We start from the raw sequence: 18,174 nt of genomic DNA on the forward strand, positions 1-18,174 counted from the left end.
TCACCTGTGATGAAAAGTAGGAAAGGAAGTAATAATTAGACGCAATAGCTGACATTGTTTGACCCTGACCCTACCCAAAACAATGGAATGACGTGTGCTCTCTATGGGGACTTTGAAGATTCAACTTTTCATGTCGCTAATGGTCAAGCATTCTCGGGCACAACAATCCACGACAAGAAAGTTTCGAAGGATCAAGTGAGGGTGACGGTGGATAAGATCGGTAGTGGTTAAGGTGATACACAAGTGCCCAAACCTACTGATGATGTTCAACTACTGGTTCAGGCTAAAGGAAATTTCATTTTGTGGCCAAACAAACTTGTTCGAAAGCCTACACCATCGAAGAAGGTGACAAGGAGTGCAGATCTTGTCCTCCAGCTTATTCCTGCTGACGTTAAGGTTATGTATGGAAGTTTGGTGCTTCTTTATTCTATGGTGAAAAATATGGAAAGCCCCCTTATATGCTGCTGGGAATTATGGGTTTAGATGTGACATACCACTTCACCATTAACAAAAAGGATCTCATTCAGTTCCTCAACTTTGAGGAGTTGGATATAGTCTTCATGCAGCTGGCTATTTTGTAAGTTACAATATCATTTTCTTGTTTCATATTATACTTATGCATGTCCTAATGTTTCTTATTTGAACAACAGGCACTTTACTCGAGTCTGTTGGCAAGGAGGCTGGAGGGCACATATGGCTTTATGTGTCTTCAAAAAGTGCAGAAAGTAGTCAATACTATGGCAGTAAAGTCGATCTACATGATAACCACAATGACTCAGTCAAAAAAAAAAAAATATTTTGTACCTTACGTGAAAGGGTAAGTATATTATTGTATATTTTCAGATACACAAGTTATATATATGATTATAATTAACATGGTTCGTATTTTGCAGTTATCATTGGACCCTAATTATTTGTACTCCTTTTAATAACAAAGTCTACTGTTTTTATTCCTTTCCAATAAAAAAAACCAGAGATGTCATTGACACGTTAGTTTATGTTTATATATTTATTACGTGTAAATTCTAATATTATTTTTTCATTGCGGATCAGGCTTTTCATAGTTTTAATGTTATGGCCAAGCAGCAAAATAGGCAAACCACCAACATGGATTCTCCCGCAAGTATGTTGTTTTGAGCTAAATATATGCTTATAGATCTTTTCAATAATCAAAGTTAATGCTTATAAATTTTTTTATATAATCAAAGTCTGATATTCAATATTATATTTTATTTTGCTAGTACTATTGTCAACTTGGGAGTGTTGAATGCGGATATTATGTCATCCACTATATGAATGACATCATTGAGACAGGGGTGACTGAGAAATTAAACAAAATAAATATAGGTTACATTGCATGTAATTTTTCAATTCTTTTCACATTTTTGATCAAGTTGACTAATGACTATGTTATTTTTGATTTACAAGCATTCCAAAATGCTGTGTCACATGACATGGAGGAAATCAACTTGATGAGTGACACTTTGTCAACTACATTGCTAGAGATTTTTGAAAATGTGAAATAGTCTTTTCACATTGTTAGGTCATTCTTCACATTTTAGTTCATTGTTTGATCATTAACTGGTTGATTATTTGTTGATATATTAGGTGATTCAATAAGAATTGGATGTTAGTATTCATATGGTCATCTTGAAATTGTTCTGCATATTCTTCTGCTCTACTAGTTGATTTGGGTTTGTAAACTGCAAGGAGGTAATTAAAAAAAATTCACGTAGTATTTTTTTTAAAAAAATTGAGCTTTTAATGGTGGTTATTTGTATAACCGCTATTAAAAACATTTATCACGGTGATTATTTTAATAACCGCAATGAAAAAAATGTCTTTCCATGACAGTTGTCTAGAAAACCGCCGTGGAAAGTCAATATTTCACGGTGGTTTACAACCGTCATATTTTATTCTCCTTTCAACTTTAACAGTATCCACTTCGCCTCCAAAACTGCCGGGGAAAACCTTAATTCCGTTAACAGCTTTTTTTTGGGCTGTGCCAGTGCATTACTCTATAGGATTTCATAGACAAAGGTACCAATATTCTAATTCAGGTCCTTCTAATAATTAATAAAATTTTCAAACAAAGACTTGACTGTGATGGTGTATAATCTTTACTTATAAAAATAATAAAGGTGAGAAATAATATTTAGAAATAAGCCACGAGTTAAACTATCTGGGAAAACTGTTGTTCAAACAATATGTTATAAACACGATATATTATGATTTATTTAATATATGATGATGAATATAGCGTGTTAATGTATTAATTTATTTTTAAAACGAACAGACATTGGATATAAAGATAGTTTCATTGACGTAAAATTGAGAGAACATGAGTTGGATAGAAAACGCTATAAAATATATTTAAACCTAAATTATATCAATATAATTTACTCTTTAATTTTAGGCAATACAGCTGTCAAAAAGTATTATAAAAAGTAAATAACAAATTCTAATGCAGAAAATGAGAAAAAGTACATGTTGCTCAGTATAAAAATGCCTTAATATTAAAAAAAAAAAACGGAAGAATTGACTAGTTTTGGCTGGAGAAGATTTGCTCATTGACTTGAGAACGCAGTCAGTTTTAAGGCTATTTTCAAGAAATGGATTTAAGAAATTGTGGATTATATTTAAATAATTTTACAAAGTTATACTCCTCCGGTCCTTAATATAAGACAAATTTAACTAATTTGATTAGATTGAGAAAGTTAGATGCGTTAGTTAAGTATAATAAATTATATGACATGTTTTTCCTAAAATACCTTAATCATCTTCATTATATCCTCATTCTTTCTCATATTTGATTATAGTTGAGGAAGTATCAATAGGGGTGATTTGAAAAAATTGATAGATATAAAAAATAGGTCTTATATTTAGGATTAAAATTAACTCCACAATTAGGCGGCCGCAATTAACTAGAAATTTTGGCCACAAAAGATTAATTATGACCTCGAAATGACAGTGTATTATTGATGTTGAAGATGGCGATATTATTCTTTTAGGAAATTCACACATAGGCACGCATATACGTGTATATATATTGTGCCAAAGAAGAAAGTAACATGAAGTTAAAATGTATAACAAGAGACACATGACAATAATTGTACAACCAATGAGTAATGAATATTAAAATAAACTTCCAAATTGAATAGGTCACAGAAAGACTTGATCGTTGACTTGAAATTGATGAAAACAATTTAAAGGCGATTTCTAGGAAATGGGTATTATTTTGTATCGTTTTTCCTTTAATATAAGTAAGTTAAACACAAAAGATGGCAAACATTTGTTAATATGAAATAATTATTTTAAAAATGTTGGGATTACGAATTCCATTTATGTATGAAGAGTCATTTCTTGAACATTTAGAGTGAGAAATGGACACTTTCTTTAAATGTTTTTAACTGTTTTCTCATAGGGTTCAGCTCGTGAGAAATTTTCCTTGGGGATGATTAGAGAAAACTAAATTGAGCTACTTGCATAAGTAGAAAAGATGGCCAGGTAACATTTAAATAATATAAAAGAAAAAATTGAGCGCATTACTCAAATATGCTATACTTAATTAACTTAATTTTATCACTTTTAATTGATCTAATTCTAACATTTTTTTTCCTCAAGTGATGCAATAAATTCAATAATTCAAGATTTGGACCATTTCCCTCGGTTTTTCTTTTTCTTCCCAGAAGTAACTCTATGAATTAACTAATTAAAAAGATAGCAAAAAAGCCAGGAGTGGAGTTAGCTCTTTATTTCAAGTACAACACCAGCACATAAATTTAAGAATTACATAATTATCACACTCAAATGTACATAAAATTCATGAGAAACCTAAACCTCGACTTCCCATGAAATAATCTAGGAAGAAAGACATTATTCCTCAAAAGAGAAATGATAATCAAAAGCTGAAAAAACACACGTGACAAAGAAAGATGACAGTAATTTATTTAAGAATGGATTATTAGGAGACTGTTATGATCTTCCACCGAGCAAAAGGACTATATATTATTATTATACCTTATACGTATCATTCATATATTTCTTTTATTTCCTACTTCTTACAGCCACGCCCATAGGGATTGAAAGGAGCTTTGGGAATTGGCTTTGCTCGTGGTGGAAGGCAAGCAGCATAACGAGAACCAGGAGGACATTTTACTGCAGGCTTATTCTTCTCCGGCGTTGACGAGGTTATTGATGTCGTTTCTGCATCGTCATCATATATAATATTTACATAACATCAATATAATATGCTCATCTGATTCTGTTTATATAACTCATGTGATTAAATTTTTAATATGAATGTGCTGTTTTATTCTTTATTTATTATTACGTATAAATTATTATTTTCTTAAAAGGTGTATATATTATGTAAAGATAAAGGAAAAAAAAAGCTATTAAATTTTAAAGCAGAGTTAATAAAGTTTACGGAAAACATATGTTGGAAATAAATGATTTATAAATTGGGCCATGGGAGTACCACTTTAATATATTCAGAAATCACAACGAAAAATAATTAATTAGCGTAATAGTAATTTCATAACTGGGGGAAGATGCTAGTCACAGTGAATAAGATTGTAAGATGATGATGATAAAGCAGTTAAGCAGCAGAACAAACGAAGTTGAAGTTGTTACCTTTTAGTAGACGTGCATGAGTGGAAGAGGGAAGGGAGAGAAATATGGTAGAAACCCAAATGAGAAAAGCAATTAGAATAGTGTTCTTCATATTTTGCAGCAATATAAGACTCTTGTGATTTGGCTTGTGTGTATACTACACTTACTCTTCCCCTCTATTTATAGTCTCTAGGAGAGAGGAGCACAATTGAAATAAAGGGCTTTCAATTGGTGCAAGTGAGTTTGACTTCGTCGTAAAAGTTCTTCAGTATTGGTTTCTCCCAGTTTCCACCCACCTGAATATTTTGCTTCCAATAATACTAGCTAAGTAGTGCTTATCTAATTAATTTCTTCTTTCATTTAAATCCAATTTGTTTGATATTCTACTCCCTCTTCTTAATATAAGACTCATTTAATTAATTTAAAAAATTAAAAAATAAATAAATTACTTAATTATAACGTATGTTATATAATATTTTTAAAATACCTATACATATCATTAGATTATATAGTGATTTATAAGTTAAGTAAATCGGTTTAAAAATAATAAATGCAAATATTTCAAAGTATTTTATTTAGTTTTTTAATGTTTCTAAATTAATTAAATGAGTTTTATATTAAGAATAAGAAATAGTATATTAAAAAAAATTTTAAATTGACTTGGTCGTACCTTATCCCTTCTAGCTCAATGACGCTGACGTGTCTCTGTTTTGACGGTGACTGAAGAATGTTGCTTTAAAAAAAAAAAATTTCTAGTGATTAACGAGTTTCCATGGGCCATGTATCCCTCGTTTAATTTGTTACTCGTTTGGTACTATTTATAAATTATTTTTAATATATTTTATATAAATCAAAAAAAATTTTAAATTTTATTAACTCTCATTTAAAATTTAACAAATTTTTAATTTTAACCCTATTTAATATATATTATACATCATGTAAATAAAGTTAACATACTAATAAATAGAGGATAAAATTACACATTCATACAAAAAATTTCTCTTTTCTTCTCTCTCCCCCGTATAAAAAAGACAAGAGGAATACTTCTTAAAATGCTTTTGCTTTTACCATTTCTCTGCCAACTGCCGAAATAAATGATAGAATAAAAGAAGCTTTATTTATTGACTATATGTAGACTGACTTATACTTCCTCTAATATAAATATAGATAAGCTAAATGTAATATCCTAATTCATTTTTTTTTCACAAATTTATAATTATTTTTTCAAATAATCCTAATGATTGCATATAGTACCAGTGTCAACCCTTAGAGATTACAATTGATGATATTATTTTTTTTTCCAAAAAAAAGTAGAGAGATGTTATAAACTGACTGGGTTGTTGGAAGAGTAGCTCATTGACTGGGAAATTATGTTGTTTCCAGGACATTGAGAGTCATTTTGTTTACAAAGGATGAAAGAGAAGGATAACATGATTCATCTTTCTTTTTTCCTTTCGCCAACTACTCCCTCCCTCAATTTATATAAACAACAACTACTATCTCCTCATCTTTAAATATAAACAATATTTATAAGTTATCTTAAATTTTTGTACTTATGATATTTATTATTTCATTTTTCAAACCATCATCTCTCTATCTATATTCTCTCTTCTTCATAATTCTCTTTATTGTAATAATTTTTTTATTCTCTTTCTTATACTCTCTTCCCCCTAAATAAGGGTATTTTAAAAAAGAAATTTTCAATTTCTTCTTATTTCTTATCTTTAACTAATTTTTTGATCTCGTGATGGAATCTAAGGTTGTTTATAGAAAAGGATAGAGGGAGTATAACCGAATTCATCTTGATTTTATAAAATTCTGCCTAGGAAGATAAATGTGCTGCTTACTCCTGTTGGTTAATCGAATAATTAAGGACTTTATCTTAATTGATTTCAGAAAGGTTAGATAACACGCCAACATGGATAGACCAAAGAAATAGATTTGAAAAGTTTAAAAAAAAAAGGGGGGGGGTTAATACAATTTTAGTAAAAAGAAGATGTAAGATACAACAATAAGAAAAATTAATCAAAAATTTTGAATAAAGAGAAAATGAAAAATAAAAAGAGTAAAAATTGCATATAAAAATAATCTTATTAACGAAAAAATCAAGTGAAGTGGAGTTGAATTAAAGGCTTTCAATCAAATATATGTAAATCTAAAAGAGTATTAATATAATTTACTCTTAATTTTCCTTATATATGTGTGTGTGTGAAGAGAATTACAATGAAGTCTCAAGGAAGAAAAGTAATTACTAAAAAGTCTCAATAACAATCTAAGCAGTCTGTAATGACAAGTTTAGGATAGGAAATAACAATTTCTAGCATTTATTTTGTAATTATTTTTCTTTTCTGAGATCTCATTATAATTCTCTTTATATACACACACTTTTTTAGTGGTGAACAAGGCTTGAAGTTTAATTGAAATTTGAAAAAAAAAACTTGAAGTGGAAACTGTTAGCGTGATTTATTTTTGGGTAAAAGTGTAAATTTACCCATAATTTTTTTTTTATGTGCATCCAATACCTCAATCTTTTTAGTGGTACAATTTTGCCCATAATTTTTTTTTCTTATTATGTAAGTTTACTCATGATCTTATTTTTTGGATGCAATTTTAGTATTTTACCCCCTATTACGTTAAAAAAAATCATAGGCAAAATTATATCATTAGAAAGATGAGGCTACTGGGTACACATGAAAAATAAGGTCATCGTAAATTTGCACCTTTACCCTTTATTTTTTGAGCTTTTGCCATCAAAATGATACAAATACTAATTTCTGGGAAATTTATTTGCTGGGCTCTATAAAACAAAGAAATTTATTTTTATTAAATATTAGTATTGATGACATGGATGGCAATGATGGTATGATTTAACGTGCGAATCTCTTGCACATTTCAGCGGTTCACAACCAATAGTCTTAATTTGAACGAATCAAAGTTACTCATCTAGATAATAAGAATTTGGCTTATAAAAGTTCTGATTCAAGTCTCACTATCAGATTAGAGGATAGTTGGTGTCTCCTAGATCAACCACCACCTCAAATTCAAGAGGTGGAGCTTGGTGAAGGGGACTAAAGACTTGTTGTTGCTTTTTCTTTTTCCCCCTCCAGATTGAGCAATATGATACCCAGTATTTATTCAAAAAAAATCTCACTATTAATGTAAATAATACCGAATTTGTTAGAAGGGCGATCTACAGATATTTCTGCGGGGAGTTTTTAAGTTCACGTGACCGAACTCGTGTCAACATTTTTTTTTATAAAAACATTGTGTTAATTTTATTAATTAGAAAGACCTAATGTATGCTTTTATACACACAAAAATATTAATACTTTGTAAGATTTCATATACAGAAAATACAAGCACTCAGATTAAGGCCCTTCCATTCAACAAGATTTTCAAATAGAACTTTTCACCCATTTCCCAAAAAAGGGAAAAATTATGAATATGATGACAAATAATCTTTACTTACAAAAATAATAAAAATTAAGAAATTATATTTAGTAATAAACTACAAATGATTATGGAAAAATATGTTATAAAACGAAAACACATGATATACAAAGATAATTTTATGGAAAATTTCACACAAAAACCTAAAAAATTATTAAATTTCAAATTGGGATTGTTTCCTAGTTCCCTTAACTTGTAAACAGTACTACTTTTTTGCAGGAATTTTTTATTTGAGATTTAATAATTTTTATGATCTTTGAGTGAGATTCTTTCTAGTTTTATAGATAGAAAACGCTACCAAATATATTTAAACCTAAAAGATATCAATATAATTCACCCTTTAATTTTCATCAAATAATACAAAAATTGCTTTATATTAAAAAAAGCGGAGAATTGACTTGTTCGCACAAAGACTTCTCCAGTTTGGGTCTAGAGACCATTTGCTCATTGACTTGATAATGTAAACATTTTTAGGCTGTTTTCAAGAATGGATTTAGGAAACTATGGATTATACACAAGACAATTATTTAAATAATTTCACAAAATTATATTATATAAATTTTGCCGCCGATTAGGACCTAGAAATTACATGACAATGTATTAAGTTAAAGATGGTGACATGTTGCCAAAGAAGAAATAACATGAATTTAAAATATAAGATAATTGTACGATTAATAAGTAATGTAGAGTAAAACCAAATTCCAAATTGATTAGGTCACACAAAAAGACTTGATCGTTGCCTTGAAAATGAAAAAAAAAAAAAAAATAGAGGCGATTTCAGGGAAATGGATATTATTTTGCATCTTTTTTCCTTTAATAAATGACTTCAGTCAGTTTATTTGTAAACCCATTTCGTAAAGCTGGCCTTATAATTTTTTATTTCTTGTGCAGAGTGTAAAAGAAAAAGAATCTCCGAGCAAAAGCAACTTAAACACACAATATGGTAAGCTTTTTTGTATGAAATAATTATTTTAAAATATTGGGATTACAAATCTTATATATGAAGAATCATTTCTTGAACATTTAGAGTGAGGAATGACCACTTTCTTTAGATTTATTAATTTTTTTCCTCGCTTGCGAGAAATTTTTCATGTAGTTGATTATATTTCATTCTATTCTAATTCCATCATAGAAAAGCAAATTGAGCTATATTTGCATAAGTAAAAAATGACCGTAACATAAAGTTAAAAATTGTATGCATTAGTCCAATATGCTATACTTAATTAACTTAATTTTATCATTTTTAATTGACATAATTCTAACATTTTTTCATAAGTGGTGCAAGAAATCCAATTGAAACATATTTATGGCTGATATTGGTGACAGATAGTAAATAACCGTTGCATGTCCCTCATAGTTTTTTAAACAAATTTGTAATGAAAAACACGTGAAATTTCATCATTAAAAAAATTTGTGACTGGACTTATCTGCACTAAGTTGGTAGCAAATGCCCAAATTCGGCCGAGGTTCATCTCAAATTCTCTCGTAAATCCGTTTTAAATTTTCTGTGGTTTTTTTCATCCCGTAGTGTGAGATAAAGACAACAACAATTCTCGTTTAGTGCTCATTACTGTAATACAATCTAGATAGTTCAAAATTTGACATAAATGGTTTAGATTATATGCAATTTTTTAATAATAAATTTACTTTTTTAAAAAAGGAGAAGCTCATATAAAAAGAAATTTGAAATTACTAAATTCTAGATAAAGGATTTTTACAAAAATATATGATTATTTACAAGTTCAGTGTTGTCAAAAATTTAAATTCAATTTGAACCATTCAAAATTAATCTTGATAGTCCAAAGTACGATGAGCACTCCATGCTCATCAAATTAATAAAAGAAGTTTGAGCTAGTGACTAAAAGAAAGTTAAAATACGGATAAAAAATGTTTTTCCCCCGTGAAAAAATTGCACCTAATTCGTCTAACAGACTTTCAGGTCACATAATTGGATCACTAATTCATGAGAAATTCTCATCGAAATCATTTAGTGAGGAAATTTCTTATCTATCAAAATCATGTTCCATGATATTAATTGGACTTAATTTCCCTCACTTACCTCCCGGTTCGGAACCTCTCCTATTCCCTTCCCATCCTTTTCCCTCTTTTTTTTTTTTTAACCGTTAGATTAACATATTTTAACGGCTTAGATTTAAATCTTTTATAAGTTATTTATTAAAAAATTAAAAATATTTAATACACTTTCAAACCATTAGAATTAAATTTTAATATAGTTTGTAATTTATTATTATTTTTTTATAATTTAATATTTTAATAATAGTTTTAAAAAGATTTAAATTTAAACCGTTAAAATATTAATCTAACGGTTAAAAAAGAAAGAGAACGGAAGAGTATGGGAAGGAAAGAGGTGAGGTTCTGCTCCCGCTCTCCGTCTATTTCTCCATTTGAATTTTCCAAAAATTTAAAGCAGAGAAGTAGCCCTCTGAATTAACTAATTAATTATATATTTCTCACACTCAAAATTACATAGAATTCATGAGCAACCTTTCCGTCGACTTTCCATGACAATGAAATCTCCGCAGGAAGACATTATTATTGATCTTAAAAAGTGAAATGATAATCAAAAGCTGCAACAAGCTACACATACACATGACACAAAAACAGAAACAGTACTGTTTCTAATGAAAAACTAAGGGAGAATTATTACTATGAGATATGAAGAAGGCGATTTAGTTACCAAGAAATTCTAAAGATAAGTTAATAACAGAAACTTGTCATCATTTTTTACATTAAAACTTGTCATTATATGTTTCTCAAATAATTATTAGAGCTTCAGATGATCAAATTTTTTCTTTAGAATCTTAAAATAATTCTCCCATAAATTAATAGGAAGCTATAGAAGAAATTAGAAAGAAGACAGCAATTTATTTAATAATGGATTATCGAGGGAGTTTAATGGTCTCCTTCCAAGCAAAAGGACTATATTTATATTATTATCTGTGTATACTTTAGACGTATCATTCATCTATTTCTTATCCGTGGTTGGAGAGGCTACGCATGTCCTTTCTGCATCTACTAATTTATTTCGAGGACAATATATCAGCGCGTAAATTTAAGGATTATTATCTTCATTATAAAATTTTGTTTATAAATTATAAATGAGATCTTACAATTAGGACAGAGATAGTATTTTTCACACTTACAAGTACATGGAATTCATGGGCAACGTTAACTTCGACTGCCCATGAAATCCAGCCAAGAAGACATTATTCTTTAAAAATGAAATGATAATAAAAAAAGTTAATACAAATTTTGGTCTTTTAAGTTTATTCTCGTTTTGGTTTTAGTCTATCAAATTTTAAACTATAGGTTTTAGTTCTTCAAATTTCTTTTTATTTAAAACATTAATTCCTATAATCTAATAAAAATTTGAACCATTTTATTATTTGAGGGACCAAAATTTATAATTTGAAAATTGATGGATCAAAACTACAATAAGCACAAATTTAAGGAACCAAACTTTATATTACTCCTAATTAAAAAGCGGTCACAAGATACCCATAAACACACTTGACACAGAAACAGGACAGCTATTTACCATTCACATATTTCTTTTACTACGTCGTACAATCACGGCCATAGTAATCGCACGGCGCTTTTGGAATTAGGATTGATGGAACAAGGCACTGAGGATTACGAAAACCAGGACATTTTTCAACAGGGCCATCTCACCGGCGAGGTTAGCCATGTCCTTTCCGCATTGTCATCATGTATATAATAAATACATACACATATCAATGTGACATATCAATTTTTAATAATATGTTCACATGTCACAACGAAAAATAATCAAAGGTTATTAATACAATTTTTAATTCATGAAATTTGGTATCATTTTTATTTTAGTCCTTAAAATTTAAAATTAGTTTTAGTTCTCAAAATTTACTCCGTTTGTAAATGTTAATCCAAGTGAGTCTAAATTGTGTTAAATATTGCTGATTTGGCACAAACATCATTAATTTTGATGATGTGGTGATGACTGGGTAAGATGAGCTGACGCTCTTGTAGTTTATGCGGATATATGGGGAAAACAAAAGAAAAGGCTTCAAAACGCAAAGCAAAAGTAGCGACAACATTTCTTATCAATGTTTTTGCCATATAAGCTACGAGAATACCAACTCATCTTACAGTGTTTAACTTATAGGCACTAATATTTATAGGTGCAGTAAATTTCAGGTACAAAAGTTACTGGTTTTAAAGTTTAGAGACCAAAAATAAAATGAAGTCAAATTTTTAAAAACTAAAGATTGTATTCGAGCGGTAATTAATTAATACTCCTCTTATCTTTATGCAAAAACTTTTTAACTACTTTAGATAAATTAAGAGAGTTAAATAAATTATTTCTAACAAATATGACTTGATCTTCTTAAAATACTCTCATATAATATTAGCTGACATATCAATTTATAAGTTAGATAAATTAGCTTAAAAAAATAATACTACCTCCGGTCCTAATTATAAAAGCTAGTTAACTAATTTGAGGAGATTAAGGAAGTAAGTTGAGTTAGTTATTTGTCCTAAATAGGTGTTGTCTTTCCTAAAATATCCTTGCTAATCGGGTGTATTAACTAGAACTATAATTATTAGAAGGACTATCTTAGAAAAAATTGAGTAAATATGAGAGACAAAGTGGATTGAGGTCTTATATTTAGGACCAAACTAAAAGTCAAACAGGGTCTTATATTAAGGACCGGAGGTAGTAATAAATATGAGAGATAAAATTGATTAAATTCTTACATTTATTATCAAAATCAACTCCCTAATTAGCTTTTATATTTAGGATATGAGGAGTACAATAATTTCATATTTGAGGCAATTTAGTCACATACAGTAAATGAGATAGGGGGAAAACATAAAGAAGCAAAACAAATCAAGTTGAAGTTGTTACCAAGTAATAGAGGTGCATGGGTAGAAGAGGAAAGGAAGAGAAATAATGTAGAAACCCAAATGAGAAAAGAAACTAGAATAGCCTTCTTCATATTTACAGCCACACACACACATAACTCCTTTAATTTGGCTTTTGTATATGCTCACACTACACTTAACCTTCCTCTCTATTTATAGTCTCTAGGGGAGAGAACTACAGTTGAAATAAGGGCTTTCTTTTTTTTTTTTTGGCCAGAGAAATTGATTTGTGTTATATGCTCTTCAACATATTGGTTTCTTTCACCCAACCATTGCCTTTATCATTTTCCACAGTCACAACCACACTTCCTAAATTTGATTCGTTTCATTTACAATAAAAAAATGATGTCCAAATCTGAATTTATCCCCTAGCTTGCATCACCCCTTGCGTCTTCCTAATTCCTTGCAGCTAGTTGCTACTTGCTAGGGCTAAATTAAATTATTATTTGAATGACCAAGATAAGAAGTAAGGAATATTTATATTTTTGGACTACAACTTAGACTTTATTAGAATATGTGATTATACTTAAAACCTTGGATTTGTATAACTCGTTTTAAACTTTAGAACATTTTAATGTGAACTTGGTTTTATAAAAAAAAATAAAAATAAATTGAAAAACGCATCTCGGAGCCAGCCCTATGCCGGATCAATAATAAAGATTGGGTATCAGACAATGGTTATATTTGCGGCGACATGGCTTCTGGACCTGAGCCCATATATATGGGCCTGTCTGCCTATTTCTTAGCTCTAACAATTATTTAAATAGATACCTGTAACTTATTTTTAAAAACACTTTTTGGGGGATCTCACTGTTATTAAACCGTTGTCTTAAACGTCATCGTCATTCGCTAGCTAATTAACGATCCAAGTATTGTATCCAAAAAAAAAAAAAACGATCCAAGTAATTTCTTCTTTCATTTTAATCCAATCATAGTATCGTACAAATTATTGCTTTATATATATTTATTTATATTAAAAAGTAAAAATCTAACTTGACTTGGTCGTATCTTACCTTCATAGTATCGTACAAATTATTACTTTATATATATATATATATATATTTATATTTATATTAAAAGGTGAAAATCTAACTTGACTTGGGGGGTGTTTGGTAACCCTCAAAAGTGCTTCTTAGAAGCATTTTTTTACAAAACGAGACAAACTCCTCCACATATTTACTTTGTAAACCGTAAAAGCACTTCTGAAACCATGGTTTGGTTTCCATCCAAACACCCCCCATTCCTGAATTTAATTCTGTTCATTTACAATCAAATATTGGCCAAGTTGTGGGAGCCTTTTCATTTACCAGCATATCTCTTAAATCTTTCTAAATAGTTTTATTTGTGTTGTAAATCATCTTATTTGAGTTGTTCATCCAATCATTGACATTTAATTTTTGGAAAAATTTCAATTAAGGATCACAATTGAGAATTTATTTCAAAAAACCCCCAAAACGTTATGAAATGTCATTGCAGGACCAAGTGACCAAACTAAAATTAAAATTAAAAATAAGATTACAATAATACCCCTCATTTTTATTTTTTTACACTACTACAAAATACTTGATTTGTAGCGCTTATTTTGTAGCATTTAATACGAAAACGCTACAGCTAGTACTCAATAATTATTAAAAAAAAGATATATTCTGTAACACTTATTTAAATAAGTGCTATAGCATGTATGATACTTACTGTAGCCCTTTCTTAAGAAAGCGCTACAGCAATCCATTTACTTTTTTAAAAAAATATAAAAATCTTCTATAGCGTTTTCTTCCAAAAGCTACAGGAAATAAAGGATTTTCTGTAGCGCTTTATTTAGAAAACGCTATAGAAGATTATTTTCTTTTAAAAAAAATTTAATTCTTGGTACTTTCTGTAGCGCTTTCTACAGAAAGCGCTATAGAAGGCCTTTAAAAAAAAGCTAAGGGGTTTTTAAAAAAATCATGAAAACCCTGCTGTAGCGTTTTCTTAACAAAACGCTATAGAAGGGCAACTTTCTGTAGTGTTTGCGTATAAAACGCTACAAAAGTCCTTTTTTTCATTTTTCTATTTAAGTTAAAAAAAAAAGCTAAATGCATTGTTTTTCAAAATTATAAAAATCCTCTGCTAATGATATTTTTTTCCTTTTTTTTTTCATTTTCACAATTTAAGTTAATAAAATCCCCTTCTCTACCATTATGGCTAAGTTGATCAAGTTGAGAAATAAGGGAATCAAGTCATCAATTGAGTGGAATTTCAAGGGGCAACCAATTAGAGTCAATCGTAGCAAATTTACTAGTTTCATTGGTACTGCAGTTCGAGATAGAGTCCCTTTTACATTTGACAATTGGAGAAGAGTCCCGAAATAGTATAAGAACTTAGATTAGAATGAAGTGGTGGTAAAATATTAATTACTCTAACATTTTTTTTTTTTCTCATAAGATCACACTTCAACCAATTAAATATGGTTTTTTTCTTGCAGTCTTATTTTGATATTGACGAGACTCGAGAGAGATATGTGCTAATGAAAGCTAGCACTCTTCTAAGAAAGTTTTGTGTTGATCTAGTCAAATACTACATGAGAGACGATGATAAGAATATCATCCCAGCACCACCGAGTTTATGTGATGGTATCATTAATAAAGAATAATGGGATATCTTTTTAGAGTCACATACAACTTAGCAATTTCAGGTAATAATAGAGTTTTCCAACTGTAATTTATATATAATTAACATATGTTAATATTAATAATTTTCATCTAAACAGGAATTAAGTGACAAAAATCAGTCCCAAGTGATAAACATGAAATATCATTATAGACAAGGACGAATAGCATAAGAACAAATGGAGGAAAAACTGGTATATGCATTAATAATTGCTTCATATGTATGACATTTGTTAGAATAATTTTTAACTTCAAATAATTCTAATTTGTAGATAAAGGAATCAAACTTAGATGCTACACAATTATCACGACATATGTTGTGGCTAGCTGGTTGCACTAACAAGAAAAGGTGAAATTGTTCATGATGAAGTTAGAAGGGTTGCAAGGTATTATGTAAGTATTATATGTTCCATTAAGTATTTTTTATTTAAATGATTCTATTTTATAAGAAATAATTTTATCAAGCTTTTTTGTGCTAGCATCAATCACACAAGAATCACCAGATGAAGCCCAACGTATTGGACGTGATGATTTGCTTAGTAGAGAATTAAATGTCCCTAAAGTTCCTGGTCGTGTTCGGGATGTTGGTTTTGGAGTGACACCAACATCTTATTTTGGACCCCAAAAGCGCTGCAGTAGAAATGAGATTTCACAACTAAAAGAGGAAATGAATTCTTTCAAGCAGCAAATGTAGGAACAATTTTTTGAACAAACTTGTGTAGTGCGACAAAAAATATGGAATTAATGGAGCAGTTGCAGAGCTACATATAAAGTGAGATAGGACCAAGTATTCGCACATGTGATAGCCCAAGAGTAAAGGACAGTTGTACTTAAGTTCCTAAAATCCCTCTTCTTCCAGTAAATTTTCTCAAGTTTTTTCTCTACTTAATTTTTAATTTCTTTATAATTTCTTCTTTATTGACTTTATTTTTTTGTTAGGGAAACTTAAATTATAAGTGGATTTAGATCAATCTTTTAAGCATGTAGTTGCTATGGGTGTTGTCTACAATAATGGTAATGAAATTCTGCATAATTTACCATTGCCTCAGAACACACTCCGTGTAACAATTGATGTTTGCACCAATGAAGATGCTCAATTACCATTTCCTACTCCAGATGAGCAAACAATGGTGAAAGATGTTGTGGGTGCTTATGTTGTATGGCCTATACGTCTTATTAAGCCATTTCAAAAGGTAATAAATTTACTTTTTTTAAAAAACTTTTTCATATATCTTATTAGAAATATTTGATTTAGTTTGATGATTTTTATAGGTTACACAAAAAAGAAGCAAACAAATTCAATTGGTTGGCAGCAACTCTAAGGGTTCAACAAGTGTATAAAAAAAAAAGGCTCATTATCAGCAAGTCAAATAGGTCAAAAACAAATTACCAACTCATATCGTAATCAATTGGAATTGATTGCACCTAATTTTTTTGGGGAACGAAATGGTATTCAAGTGGAGTTTGATAGGCACATCTACAGCACAAATGATATATTTGATAATATTGATTGGCATGTACTGAATGACATACTTCATCATAGACGGGTTGGTGCTACGACTATTAACATATGGATTGGGTATTTCATCATTCTTATTGTGACAACCGCTCTTTCAAAACTATTTTAGATTAAATCTAACAATTTATTTGAATGATTAACCATGATAGAAAAGAAGAAACCTTAAAATTTTAAAATTGCTATCATGGTTAAAAGAAATAAACTTATAATAAGAGTAACATCGATCGTTACCTTGGGCCTTGGACTTCCAAAGTCCAGAAATATCATTCAACCATTAGCCCAAACCAAACTTATATTTTCAACCATACGAACTGATAAATCAGTTTAATATAAACTATAGAGCTCATTAGTCAAAAGTCAACACTTTCAAAGGAGCGTTACACGTAGAGTCTAAAACGTCTCGGGCTTCCTCACGGCCCTATCATACCAGATAGTAGTAATTAAAAGTATTATTTTACATCATGATAGTAGATGAGCCCTATGTGGCAATGTATAACAAGTCAGCACATAGAACAAAAGCAGGGAGGCTATACAAGCTATAACAGCACACTATGCCTCTGGAGCCTTCCCTGATGGGCCACCACCTGAACTATCGCCTGAAAATGTTAAACCACGGGGTGAGACAAACGCCTCAGTAACCAACTTTCCAACTCATCATACATACTAACATGTGCTCGTGAGGTGTCAAGTGGGATAATTATTAAATCTCAATATATATATCAATGACAATACAAATATGTATATTCAAATAATCTCAATCATCCAAATCCTCATTACGGGAGCTAACACACAAGCCACATAAGTCTATCCCTCCCTATAGGGGATCAAACCGACCTATAGGCCTATCCCACACTTTGGGGGACGATTAAATAGTCACAAAGATCCATCCCTTATTACAGGCCTATCCCACACTTTGGGGGACGAATAAAAAGCCACAAAGGTCTATCCCTTACTTTAGGGACGAAGGAAGAAGCCGACCAATGTGCACTAATGGCGGCCTTACCACGTGGTAGGATAGCG

At 29.9% G+C, this 18,174-nt stretch overlaps 1 long non-coding RNA gene across 1 annotated transcript; it reads left to right on the plus strand.

Moving 5' to 3' along the window:
- The first annotated feature begins 4,639 nt into the window (after window positions 1–4,639).
- LOC114735527 (uncharacterized) lies at window positions 4,640–16,451 on the plus strand. The gene is made up of 3 exons (XR_003739280.1): window positions 4,640–4,717; window positions 16,321–16,325; window positions 16,442–16,451. It is a non-coding gene; the product is annotated as an uncharacterized LOC114735527 (long non-coding RNA).
- Window positions 16,452–18,174: the final 1,723 nt, after the last annotated feature.

Source organism: Neltuma alba, unplaced genomic scaffold, assembly GCF_004799145.2.
Source record: "Neltuma alba isolate B1F8T4 unplaced genomic scaffold, ASM479914v2 tig00013220_pilon, whole genome shotgun sequence".
Lineage (NCBI taxonomy): Eukaryota > Viridiplantae > Streptophyta > Magnoliopsida > Fabales > Fabaceae > Neltuma > Neltuma alba.